We start from the raw sequence: 13,921 nt of genomic DNA, 5'->3' as shown, positions 1-13,921 counted from the left end.
GGAACGTCAAAGCTGATGAAGCATGAAAGTCGCACCAGACTCTGAAACACTCAAAGCAGCCAATCTGAAACCAACAATCATTAAAGTGGGCTGTAAGTGTATATGAATTTACTTACAACAAATTCATGAATACAACTAATATATAAATGTTTTTAGTTGTTTTAAAAAAATCTATTTTAAAATCAATTTGAATTAAAAATGCTATTCCTGCTAGTCTTTTTTTCTCTTTTTGTGTTCATTTTTCTTTTATGGTCAAAAACTTTTACCAATATTTTAATCAAACTCAGCTATAAAGAATGTTTCAAATATAAATTATATACAATATTCTTAATAAGTACAATGTTATAGCAACATATATTCTAGGGGTATGTGGTCATTTTGTAGCTCACATTTACGCTTTCTGTTTTCAATGATACCGATAATTTTAATGTTTTTTGGGGGTATTTCAAGATGTTTTATGCATGTAGAAATCTCCCTTTTTTGGGTCTACTCTGCAGATTTAGCTTGCTACCTGTTAAGACGTTGTGTTAATCCAAGACCAGTATTTTTCCACCTGAAATATATTTTCTTCTGCCTGCCATCTTGCCCCTGTCCTGCTTTTAGTACCTGTCCCTCACCCTCAGATGGCATAATCCATGTCATACTGTCCATTTACAAGAGTTCAGACACTAATGGCTGCACTGCTAATCCAGCTGCAGGCAAGTCTGGACGGATGCCCAAACTCGGTGTACCCAGCAAAGCAACAGCTGCTCCTGCACTCAGTGGTGCCCATGATTTGTTGGGGAGCACGAATGCACAGCAGTCAGGGAGGAGGTGGCAGGACTGTAAGAGATAGTGAGTAAAGAAACGAAACAATGGAGCATGAGCTCCAGAAGAGGGAAACAATAGAAAAACAAACCTGTGAAAATAGAAAATAGTCAAGATTTAATGGAGGTGTGGGAGCACAGAAGACAGGTTATTGTGAGCATTGTCAGGTAATTAAGGTCATCACTGTTTTTTACAATACAAAAAAGAGGAGTGTTATGTGGAGAATGTGTCCTAATGCTACGTACACACACCGGGTTCTTGAACGCATATTTAGCCCAACATGTTCACACTGGACAAGCAAGGAGGGGCTTCTTCTTCTTTTTCTACAGTTTACTAGCACATGTCCGCCACCTACAGTTGGAAGAGTGTTGGGCCAATTGTAGGGGCATTTGAAGCTGTAATGGCGTCTGAAGTTGTTTTTTTAAGGAGCCATAGGTACTTAGGGCCATCCCTCCGCTAGGAGGGTGATCCGTTTCGAGCTGTGCCGCGGAAGAGAAACGCATTTCTTCACGTGAGTTTGCTCCAAAGCACAGAAGTTTACATTTAAATGAATGCAAGTAATACATTTTTGCTTTACCATGACTTTTTAAAATTGCAAAACCAATGTTGGTTTGTATTTTCAGATTGCTGGCAATGCGCTAACATAGATGACCAGCAACAGCTGGTAGAAACAGCCAAATTGGAAGACTATTTTCCCATATTTCTCTGTTTGAAGGGCTAAATGTAGGAGTAGGGAGAAGCTGTATGGGTAGTGGAAGAATTCTGATTCGGCCTTGGTACAAAATGTTGAAGTGGTGCCAATAATGGGATTTGGGCCAGATTTGGTTCATTGCTAACATCCTTGCAAACCAAGATGTCGACAGGCTCAACGCTATGTTTGGCTTTTTTTAATACACCAGTTTCTTTTTCTTTTTACTGATATTTTATACATATTCATTAAATTACACCTTATTTCCACAATAACCCTGAAACTGTACAAAAAAACAGAACCAGAGTAACACATTTAGTCTTTTTTAAAACGAAATCACTTAATTTGAGATTAAGTCTGTTTTATGCTTTTTTATAGAAGTCCAAAAGTGTAAACACAATTAAAATGTGTAATTTCCCCCCAAAAAGCAGAGATACAATCCAATCAAGAAAAAAATGACAATAAAAATCAGTTAAAATTTCCACAGATTTACTAGAAGTACCACAAATAAGTGTCATAAGTCTTGCTATGCTTGATTAGAACCAAAAATTTCAAAGTTAATAACCTTTTTAAACCCTTTACGTATTTTTTTTAACTAAAAAATAAACTAAAGGGGGTCAGTGTCATTCCTACAACATTGTAAACAACCGATGTGATTGGCAAACACACCGGGGAGTTCAAAGACTATTTAGGATTAAATGAAGCCATTTGAGTAAATGATTGATGACAATAACAGTGAATGGACTGGAACAAGAAAGGGAACTGGTATGGTATGGTATGGTATGGTATGGTAGATATTTTATGCCTACAGCCTTTAACCTCCAATATTGCATATAATTTTCTCACAATTTTGGATTATTTTATTCATGAAGGAGGCAGAAAGGAGCTACAGATAGAAATGGTAAGTGTTTGATGTCACTAACATAATATATATATATATATATATATATATATATATAATTAAATCCTACTGGTCATGTCAGGAAAGTACTGATCATTCTGCAGGACTTGTGCTTTGTCCATATTTTCAGCAGACTACTCTTTTTGAGCAGATTGACTGTCACTTAATCCCGTTTTCTTCTTAATCTTATTCATGTAAATTGGTGTTGTACAGCCTCTGCAGTGCAGCAAACAGATTTCATGTCGCGCAGCAAACAACGCTGCTTTTGGGCTACCTCACAAATGTGAACAAACATTATTGGTGCTGCCAATCAATATGCTAAACCTGGAGACAATGTGTTTGACCACACAAGGTGTGACATCTCCTTTAGTTTATCAAATCACAATCACAAGAACCAAACACACACTGAAAATAATCAATTATCATCAAAGGCACATATCATATAAATGTATGTTGTTGACTGCCTTGTATCTATTTATTAAATCACCCTATATTGCTTTGAATTTTGTTATGGATTGACAATTTTTAATATCTTTCCTGTTAATATTCTTTAACCATTCTTGTGAAATCTTTACAATCTCTCTATATGTTTTTTTTTCCCACTTCAAAGGATTTATTAACACAAGTATTGATAGTCAAAGTAAAAAAAGAAAGTTAAAGGTTAAAGTACCATTAGCTGTCGCACACCTAGGTGTGTTGCTCTCCCATTTTCACCCATCCCTGGGGGAGGGGTGAGCTGCAGACACAGCCGTGCTTGGGAACCATTTGGTGCAATGAACCCCCCCAATCCAACTCCTTAGTGCAGAATGTCAAGCAGGGAGGCATGGGGTCACCTTTTTTAGAGTCTTTGGTATGACTTGGCCTGGATTTGAACTCACGACCTTCCAGTCACAGGGTGGACACTACGAACAGGCCACTGAGCTGGTTTTATATAATTAATTTATTAAAAAATAAATGATTAATTTTAGCAAACAAGGCAGTCTAAAATAAGCTTCAAAACCAAAATATGAAACTTCATATGATTGTATCTTCTGCTAATAAAGCACATCTTTAAAACGCTCATGGACAAGGCTACTGGTCAGTTTAAAAGGCTTTCTAAATCTAATATTTGCTTTACTGCTTGGTCCAATCCAGTTAACCATATTTTCCACACTATAGAGCACACAGTCAATGAATGGTCTATTTTTGAACTTTTGTCATTTATAAGGCATAACTATAAGGCACAAAAGTCATGAGTCAGTCAAGTATTCATGCAAAGTAATTTTACGGCCTATTTATAATACACTACACATTAGCCAAGAAAACACTGACGGACATTAGCTGCATTACCAGATTAACAAATTGTTGTGAATCAGACGGAAAAAAATGCAGTTTGAAGTAGCTTCTAATTGTTACGTACAAACTACAATCAGCAGGCCATTAGTCCCCTGCTCCGCTCCAATCCGATGCACCCACTTGTAGACAAATACATCCATGCACGTCTTTGTTTTCCTCGTCTGAGCTCCAATATTGCTCGCCATTTTTGTTTCACCTCTAATATTAGGTGGTTGTGAGAGGCTGTAAGCTAGTGGGAGAGAGTGTTAACACTGGTTTACTCTTTGCCAACAGTCTTTGCCACAACTCAGAGGCAATTTTTTGATTAACTCCTACTGCTCTGCAGAAACTATAGAAAATGACAGTTGTTTTTTTTTTTGATGGGAGCTAATGATTAAAAGACCACTGGGAACACTTTTACAATAGTTTGAAAGATGATTGGATTGGGACTTTAAGTTTTCTCAACCCCAAATCCTTCTTAGGTCATTTTAAGCCCGCCTGCAGTTGAAAACAGCAAACTCACCGATTCATTGGTTCAGCATGGGTGCCATGTTCAGCGACACGGATTGACGGACTTGTTCAACCACCAACACAAAGCAGAGTTTTCTCTTCTCTGAGGGTAGCCACTGGGGTGGCAAGTGAAATTCTACTGGTGGCCCCTGCACCCCCCCAGCAGGAACACTGCTTTAACCAATGTGAATCCACTGCTCCACTCAATGGTAAACAAAAGCAGATCTGTGCCAGTAATAAAGAAGAGCTGTATTGATTTTATGCAGTGGATCAGAGGACCTCAGTGTGCCCTTCACAACCTATTTTATGCAGCCTGAAAAACTGCTGCAATGCCTTCTCATTACCCACTGTATATATTCCTCAGCACTCTTTCTTTGTGCACAACAACTCTTCTTAATCCATTTCAGAGCCTCTCATTCTTTTTGTACTTTTTCCCCATCTTTTGTTGTCCCATCTTTCCCTATACTGCTATGTATCAGCCTCTTTATTTATGTAAATCCACTGGCTGTGAGAATGAAGCTTGTCTAATGTCATGAACACTGCAGGATTTCATGCCGTTTCTTCCTGGTAACGGTAGAATAATGAAAATGTAAATAGCGTTAAGCTGGGTAGCTTAAGACAACATCTAAATGAAAGTAAAATTACAGAGAGAAGGAAAGAGAGCACGCATTTATGGCTTCAAAGGAGTCCCACATGACACCCACCCAAAGCAGGCCGCTCAGGCGTGCTACTGGGAACCAGCAAGAGAGAAGATGTGGGGTTCGATCAGTCACAAACACTATTTCTACTGTTTTTTTTTAAATAGTTTCTTAAGGCTTTTCTTACAGCTGCCAGTCAAGCGCAAAGCAAATCATTCTAATTAGGTAACTTTAAATTGGCCTCACAGCTGGTTTTGGAAAACCCTTCGATTTTTCACGAGTTATTAAAATTGTTATTCATCCTGCCCTAATACCCACATCGCTTTTCACTCATACACTTATCCAGGAGAGGGGAGGGGGCGGCTGTTATATAAGAGGGACAAATGAGGGCTTCCCTTGAGCTGGGGATGAGAATGAAAGAAGAGAGCTCGGAAGGTGAGCATGAAGAGGGAAGAAAAAAAAAATGAAAAGACACGGTGCAGATCTGCACGGAGGTGACCTCACCTGTGCTCCTACTGATGAAAAGATGGAGTCAGGGACACAGGAGTGTGTGGAGAAATGAGAAGAAAAATAATTACCAGTCTTAAGCTCAGATTAAATGGTGCAAGGCAAGAAACAATAGCGACAAAAAAGGAGGTCCAGGCAACAGAATAAATCAAACTAAAGGAAGGTTTTTGCTTTTGTTTTTCAAGTCCACTGATAGGGCCAGCTTTCTCAATACTCTATGTATGTCCATAGGTCCTGACGTAGATGACACAAAAGGCGGTTTGTTTTGTATCATCCTCAACCTGGAATATCTCATTAACACACTGTAAGTCCTACAGCCACACAGTCTAAAACACATTAGAGGAAATAGGTATTTAATCCCTTGCTGACTTTAAAGGTTTGCCCACCTAAGAAATTGATGGTTTGTCATCCGATTGGTAGGTTCATTTGAACAGGGAGAGATGGAAAATCACAAGCAAAATGAAGACATTCACTTTAAATAATGTAGTAGAATAGTACTTTATTGGGGATCCCCTAGTAGCCATTAAGATTTCTGGTTTACACAGACCAATTAGACTCTCCTAATCCACCTATCATCTGATTTGAAGACACCTGGTAAAACTAATCACCTGTAGAAAAGACACCTGATCTTTAGATTCAGTCAGTCCAAACTCTCCAACATGGGGAAAGACTAATGAGCTTTCAGAAGATTTAAGGAAGAAGATTGTCCGCATAAGACCAGCTGGACTACATAACCACCAGCAAGAAGCTAGGGGTTACGGTGACAAATCTTGTTTTTACACTGTTATAGTTTTACATCTTGCAGTGCTTGCAAAGTAGCCCTGCTTAAGAAGGCACACATGCAGGCCATGAAGAAATGTAGAGTGTTATTGGGAGGATATTCTGTGGTCAGATGAGACCAATTTGGCATCAACTCCACCTGTCATGATTTTAGAAAGAGAAATGCTAACTATGACCCCAAAGACATCATCTCCACTGTCAAGCATGGAGGTGGAAACATTATACTTTGGAGGTATTTTTCTGCACAGAGTTTACATCACCATGTGGATGGGAGGATGGATGAGGCCATGTACCACCACGTTTTGAGTGAAAACCTCCTTCCCTCCTAAAGCCAGGAACCATATGTGTAGAGGATGGGTCTTCCAACAGGATAACGACATTTAACATACAGCCAAGGGAACCAAGGAATGGCTGGAGAAGGAGCCTATCAAGGTCATGGAGTGACCCAGTCAGTCTTTGAACCTCAATTCCTATAGAAAACCTATGGAGAGAAATGAAACTCAGATTTACCAATTTGCAGCCACCGAATCTCAATGACTGAGAAGTAATTTGCAAAGAAGAGTGGACCAAAATTCCCCCTGAATTGTGCAGAATTCTGCTCATCAACCACAAGAAACGTCTGACCTCTGTGCTGCTTGTCAGGGTTTTACCACAAAGTACTAAGTCTTTCTGGCAAGAGAGTTCAAATACTTAAAACAAATTGATATACATCAATCTCTATCTCTCACTCTTCAAATGATCCTACCATTAGGATGACATTCAATTCAATTTCTTTTTGAGTGGGCAAACCTACAAAATCAGCAAAGGATGAAATGCTTATTTCCTCCGCTCTACTACTGCTTTGAAATCATCTTTCCACCCTTATCGGATAGATATGTGAATACAGCAAGCTAGTCAAATATTTGGGCTAACCTGGCTGTCAATAATTCTCTCAAGTCAAATGGAAAGATTTAAATGAAACAAAAACCTCAAATATGTTTCTCTATGACCATGCTTAAAAGAATTAAATCAATGTGGGACTTTTTATGATAGCTTTCTCCAGCTGCCTTGTGCATTGATCAGCACCTGAATTCAGGCACTCGACAATGTGAGGCAGCACAGAGGTTATTGTGCAGTCATCTGAACCACCCACATACACTGTGGCACAGACAAATGAACTATGAGAATAAGTAAACCAGCATGACAAAGAAAAAAATAAATAAAATAAAAAACTGAGGTCGAAGGAAGGAGGTGATGTGGCGATACGGAGAGGGAAAAGAAGGCAGTAGATGTGCAGAAAAGTTTGAAAGAAATAAAGAATAAAGGAGAGGAAGACAGAACAAGGAAGGCAGAGAGTGAATGAGACATGCGTAGACCAAGACAGCATTATTTACGGTAGATTAGTTGTTATGGTGATAAGCAGAAGGGAAAGGAAGGGATGCAGTTGTCAGGGTGATGGGGCAGCACTGCACAGCTACTAATGATATGTAAAAATAACTGTGCTCCAAAATCATCCTACCTTTGCTAAAAAAGAAAGAAAAGAAAAAGCATATAACGCACATACAAACATGCCTGGATGAACACACACAAGCAGGCTCCTCACTAACATATGGGGACATACTTGGCTCCCACTCCCACATTCTCAGCATGAAGTTCACTGTTCTGTAGGTTCTTGCCTAACGAGGTGTATGGCTAGAAACACACAAATACTGGGGACGCACGCACGAGACTTTGCTTTTTTTCTCATGTAGTCTGTCCTTTGGCAAGTCTGATATCAGAAAATGAGCACATTTCAATTTAACCAGAAGGAGATAACTGTGGCAGATCTCTTTAAAAATGGCCTACTTATTTATTCAGTGGCCTAGAGGTGTTTTGACATGCTGGTCTGAGTAGTTTTCCCGCCTGCGGTCTAACCTTTGGGTTTTCACAAGGCATCCGATCCAATCAGTGAGGAAGAACCATCAAACACTTCTTTATGTTGAGTAAATAAAATATTCACTTTATTGAGTTGTCTCGTGTGACAAACGTTATTTATACATTTTATTTAAAGGTGTAATGTTTTTGAATATTTAACTATTTCATGATAATTATGCAGAACATTTACATTTTAATCAGGTTCTCAGTAGACCTAGTGTATATTTTCATCATTACATCACAAACTTAATGATGTTCAATGGAAAAAATTGCTCTTGTTATAGATAGTACAGGTATTGAATTATCTGCACTATAGTTTTGTATTATAAGGCGCACCGTCAACGAATGGTCTATATTCGAACTTCTGTCGTATAGAAGGTGCACCGTACTATAAGACGCATTAGATGAGCAAAAAAAGTTAAAGATAAGTCTGTACCAATCAGACTTCATAGACTTCCATTCACAGTATTTCTAAAGTTGTGTCCAAATTCCTTCACTGCTCACTACTTAGTGTGTTCGCCATTTTGTAGCTGTCTGAATCTACAATTCAAAAATTGAGTACCCTAGATATTTCCTAGAAGTCTCTGCAAAAAACCAGTGCACATCAATGCTTAATAGATTGGGGAATATGGACCACAATAGACTGCGTTTAAACGAATTTCGAGAAAACATGTCTTTAAGTTAATTTTGTTTAAATATATCATTAGCTATAATAAAGCCATTAGCCAACCAATAATAACATTTTATCATCAGAACACAGTGGATTCATAAATAGTCATCAAAAAATGGTATTGCACATATGTTAAAATTAAGTAATTGCTGCACGAAGCACTAATTAGTTCATGTTCTACATTGATTTACTTGTTCTATGCATGGTCTATTCATACTTCTTCAGTGGTTTTAACGTGGTTCATTCATGATTCATCTCAGAATATTTCACGTAAAGACCACAACTTTGGGTTTTCACCTTTGGAAAAAAAATAGCTCTTGTTATAGGTATTGCTTGTACACAACTTTTCTCACTTTTTCCACGTATGACTAATTTTCTTCCGTGCAATATAGGCCTTGAACATTTGAATTAATCCCCCTGCATAACAGCCTAATTATCAGCAGAAAGCAGCACACATATATTACCGTATGTGCCCCTTTGATCATACGTTAGCTTTGCCAGATATAGCCTTCAGCAGCCGCACAGCTTAACAGAACACATGCTCATCACATACAAAGCATCACAAACATATAAATTACATTTCCTCTATAGCACAAAAACTGGCCTATAGTAGTGCGACTTTGATGGCTTTGAAAGGGAAACGATTAAAGACATAAACATCTGTAATCTAAGAATGTTTTACTGTTTTTTTTACTGAGTGGTATATGTTTATGAAAAATCAGTTACATCTCTTAAACATTACAAATACATAAAATAATTCTGTGGAAAGAACACAAATTTAGTGTACTATTGGGGACACTCTGTCAAACACCTGCATCATTGATTAGTTGTTTAATCCTATAGACCTTGAACAGCACTTCCCAGCTTATCCCTTTTTATAATACTTCACTGCTATGTGGCCTTAATGCCTTTACACCCTAGTCACTATTTTGCAGCAGACCATTTCCTCCAGGACTTTATTTAGCACCACATTAAATAATGTTTGTTTTTTTTTAACATTTTTGGAGATAAAGTAGGGCATGAAGGGGTTAATTCTGACTTGTAGTCACATATAAAGTGACTTTAGACTGGCTTGTTTTGTTTTAATGAATGCTAATGTAAAAAATAGACCAACCAAAATCAATAAAGAGGTGATACTTTTTGTTAGACAGGTGAGAATTGATGAGTAATGTCTTTAGCGGGCCAGGCTTTTTGCTGCAGGAAGCCAGCGATGGCGAAGAAACAGAACAACAGATACAAAATGTAATGCCTGACTCAACTTCCAGGCTTTTTAGGATTGCTGTTTACCAAGACCCATCATCTACTGTCTGTCACTTTTGTTCAGGTGAATCTTGGATGGAGCTGGGATTACTTCTGCCAGAGCTAGCAGCAGAAACACAGCTAGCAGTAAAACAAACCCCGCTGTGTTTTGATAAACCAGCCTTTGCATTTAACCTCAATGCTGGAATCAATATTGAGTGCAGAACTCCATCCCATCTAAGCTGGAACATGAGCAGGTTAGCATTTTTACAGAAGGCAGCCGTAAAATATTGTTTTGTCCAAAAGTGAACCGAAAATTAGCTTAAATGCTAACAAACACAATTTAGTGACAGGTTATTGGACTGAAAATTTTTAGTTGTTGAAGAAATGTAGGCATTCAAAGTTACATGTAAATTATATAATTATAGGAGAAAAAAAACTGAAGTCATTCATTATGGTTATATTTCTGAGGCTCCAACTTTAGTTTTTATAACTTCTCCTGTAATGTGATTCCTCACAAAAAATTGTTGCACATGTCAGTGTTCACATAAGAACAGCTGCTGTTTCAAGGCTGCTCCGGTAGGTTAACTGCGTTTCAATTGTCTATAGACATTTCACTCTCCATCTCTTCAGTCACAGACCACTGAAGAGGCACTTGAAAGGACCTAATGGCTCTGACTTAAAGATTGGAGGTAGATGTGTTCGAGTGCCTCTGCTCAACATGTTTTAAACCCCATGCAGCTAAAAAAAATAAAATAAGAAAATGTTGACTTTTCCTTTGTGTTGTCTCTAAGAGCCAAGGTGCTTTAAACACTTTTGTCTAAAAAGTAAGCTTCCAAACTAAACATGCCAAATCGATCTGCGCCACCAACCCCTTCTGAAAGTGATGTCTGACGGAAAAAACACTTTGGCCTTTTTAAAGGGTAGATTTGAAATGAAATTGTGCAATTCCAAGACATTATTTGAAAAATACAAAATGTAGTCACCAAAGCCTTAGTCATGTGCATCTGGAATGTGGCTGCAGGTTTTTGGGTTGTCCGGGACTGTGGAGGGTCGCAGATAGGAGCAGCTGTATGTTGAGTAGCGCGGGTGTGTCTTGCAGTTCCCTTGTGGTTCGTACAGCCACCTTAAGGAACATCATGAAAATGGAATATTGTGCATGGTATAAGTGTATAGTGAAGTATTTTTAAGATCAATGTAGGTTCCATGTAAGTTGTGTGCACTTATGACATATGAGTGATACTGTCATACAGTGCCCCCCACTGATTTGCCCATTTTTCACCCACAGACGTTACGTATCCATGAGGAATGTTGTGACTTAGGCTTTGAGTGTTAACTAAAACCTGTCTCCATGCCTGCAGAAAAAAATATGCATCAAAGAGGCTCACCAAGTGTCACGGTTTTAGGTTCTTTGCTTTTGTGTTCTAGTAGGATTTCCTATTTTGTGTTGATTTCGAGTTTTACCTTTCCCCATCAGTCCTGATTGTGTTCACCTGTGTCTCGTCAGTCCTGCATGTATTTAGTCCTGTCATTCCCTTCCTCCTGTGCTGCTCCGTAGGTTAATGTTTCCCCGTTTCCAGTGTAATTAGTATTTCGAGTTTCGAGTCTGCCTGCTTTTTGCCGTGCACTTTTTTAGTTTTGGTTTATGTTTAAAAGTCCCTGTCTCCCTGCAATCCTCCTGCCTCCTCATCCTCTGTGCGCCTGGGTACGTCCTCAACTTTACCCGTAACACCAAGTGGTCTACAACTTTGATATGTCCTGCAGGCCACTTGTGTGCCATGCAGATTTTTCAATTTTTCACCCACAGTACCTACCCATAAGGGCAGTTGTGAATGAGGCCTAAGGCAAAAAAAATTTGAAACCACACTGTAAGGATCTTTACATTTTCTGTATATTTGGACTGTTTGAAAGTAGAGTGAATCTATACCACCAACTTGCTCATTTAAACAAGCTTCAAGGGATTGCCATTTGTTTTTCACCAACTGCTTACAATTTAAAAGGGGCAAATGCTTTTGTTAAATACTGCAACTAATTTTGGATGTTATGTCAGGATGTTGTACAAAGCTACACTGATCCTGTGAACTTGGAAGAGGATTTAAAAATCTTTCGGAACTGCCAAACAGAAAAGACTACATGATAACTTGTTGGCCGTGACCAACTGAATCCTGTCTCTCATTAATGCTCCAGAAACACTCTGCACACTCTTGTAAAAGTGCACCCCAATAAAAAGAAAATCAGGATGACTGGATACTTGCATGTATGAACGTACAGAGCTGCACGCAACCTCTTTAAATCAGAGGTTCATAACCTTTTTGACACCGGGGCCCATTTTTCCCAGTACACAGTGATTCGAGGCCCATTCAAATTCACATGTTAATGAAAATTGATCTATGTTTTGTTTTGTATTTAATAATTAAATCAAGTCCTTTTGTGGTTTATCAAAGTAAAACCTTGTGGGGGGAAAAATGTGATACAATGTGATCCTCTCAGACATTTATTGTCAACATGATGAACACAAATTAGAAATTTCCAAAAATATTTATAAGGCATTTTGATAAGTAAACTTTTGTAGCTATAAAACCACCACACTTAAAAGTTTCAATGTTTCAAATGAAATTAACTCCAAATGACATTTAAATACAGTGCTAGTTAAAATATTACATTATAACCTGCTGATGAACTAGACATATTCGAAATCATAATTTTTAACTCTCCAAATCTCTCACAAACGAACAACAGTCACAACAGTCTGTTTTTTTTAACATGCTACAAATCCCATTTCATGTTCACTTCTTAATGAGACACTTGGGCCTGTCTCTTAACGTTATTAACAGAGAGCCCATTTTAGTACGTCTTAACATTAATCCAATCACCTAGCGTTTGCCTGGGAAACTGCAGCAGCGCGAGCCGTGGGGCAGCAGCAGTACGAGGCGCGCCCCCGTTCCCTTCCCCCGCTACACTGGCTTGATAGAAACTAAGATGTTGAATGTATAACAGCAGGCAAACTGGCATTAGAAAAGCAAAAAACAGTTGGGGATGGTTTTGAAAATGTTCACTTAGATGCATGTTGTAGTGCTGTCTGAATCTACAATTCCAAAATCGAGTGCCCTAGAAATTTCCCAGAAGTCTCTGCGAAAAACCAGTGTGCATCGATGTTCTCTAGATTGGTAAATTGTATTTAAATGTATTTTTTATTAAACCATCAATGTTTTAACTTCAGAACACAGTGGATATGTATATATCTCATATAATAGAGATTTTTACTTTGTGAAATCGATGATGTGCTCACTGACCAAGATTGGGCTGCAGCCCCATTAAGAATCCCTGCTTTAAATGATACATACAGAATCAATAAGGTTGCCAAGTTTTCAGAATCTGAACTCTATTTGAAAGAGCTTTTCAAATGCAGTTACTCTGCATTGCATACAGTAGCAGTCCTATTGCTGGACTACAAGGTCAACATTTAACAATCAGTTCCAATGTGAAACAGACGTAGGAACTCAGCTAAACACAGCAAATTATGTACTCAGGCATGTTAAAGGCTGACAATCATTTAAAACTGGAGTTTTACAGACTCGTTAACATTATAGACTTTGCCACTATTAAATAAATAAATAAAGTTTATTATAATTAAAAACCAGGAAATGACCATACTATCGCTGGATGCTGAAAAAGCTTTTGACAGAGTAAATTGGAAGTTCCTCATCGCTGCCCTCCATAAATTTGAGTTTGGAGAATCATTTGTCAATTGGATATCCCTCTCTCTTTGGGGCATCTCTTTGGTGCAGCGGGAGGGCGGTCGACCCATGATCATAATATTGCAGGTTCCATTCCCGCCTTGCACGCCCATGAGTCGATGGGTCCTTGGGCAAGACACTGAACCTCAACTTGCCTCTGGTGGGAGGTTGGCGCCAATGGGAGGTTGGCGCCAGCGTTCGGCAGCGGAGCCGCCACCAGTGTGTGAATGTGTGTGT

At 38.6% G+C, this 13,921-nt stretch overlaps 1 protein-coding gene across 4 annotated transcripts in view; it reads right to left on the bottom strand.

The window, feature by feature from the left end:
* LOC101171037 (interleukin-1 receptor accessory protein-like 1-B) overlaps positions 1–13,921 on the bottom strand; it is a 231,567-nt gene that overhangs the window by 169,554 nt on the left and 48,092 nt on the right. The window lies entirely within an intron of this gene.

Source organism: Oryzias latipes, chromosome 21, assembly GCF_002234675.1.
Source record: "Oryzias latipes chromosome 21, ASM223467v1".
In the NCBI taxonomy this organism is placed as follows: domain Eukaryota; kingdom Metazoa; phylum Chordata; class Actinopteri; order Beloniformes; family Adrianichthyidae; genus Oryzias; species Oryzias latipes.
Note: the sequence above shows the minus strand (reverse complement) of the source record. Positions and strands in the feature narration are given on the sequence as shown.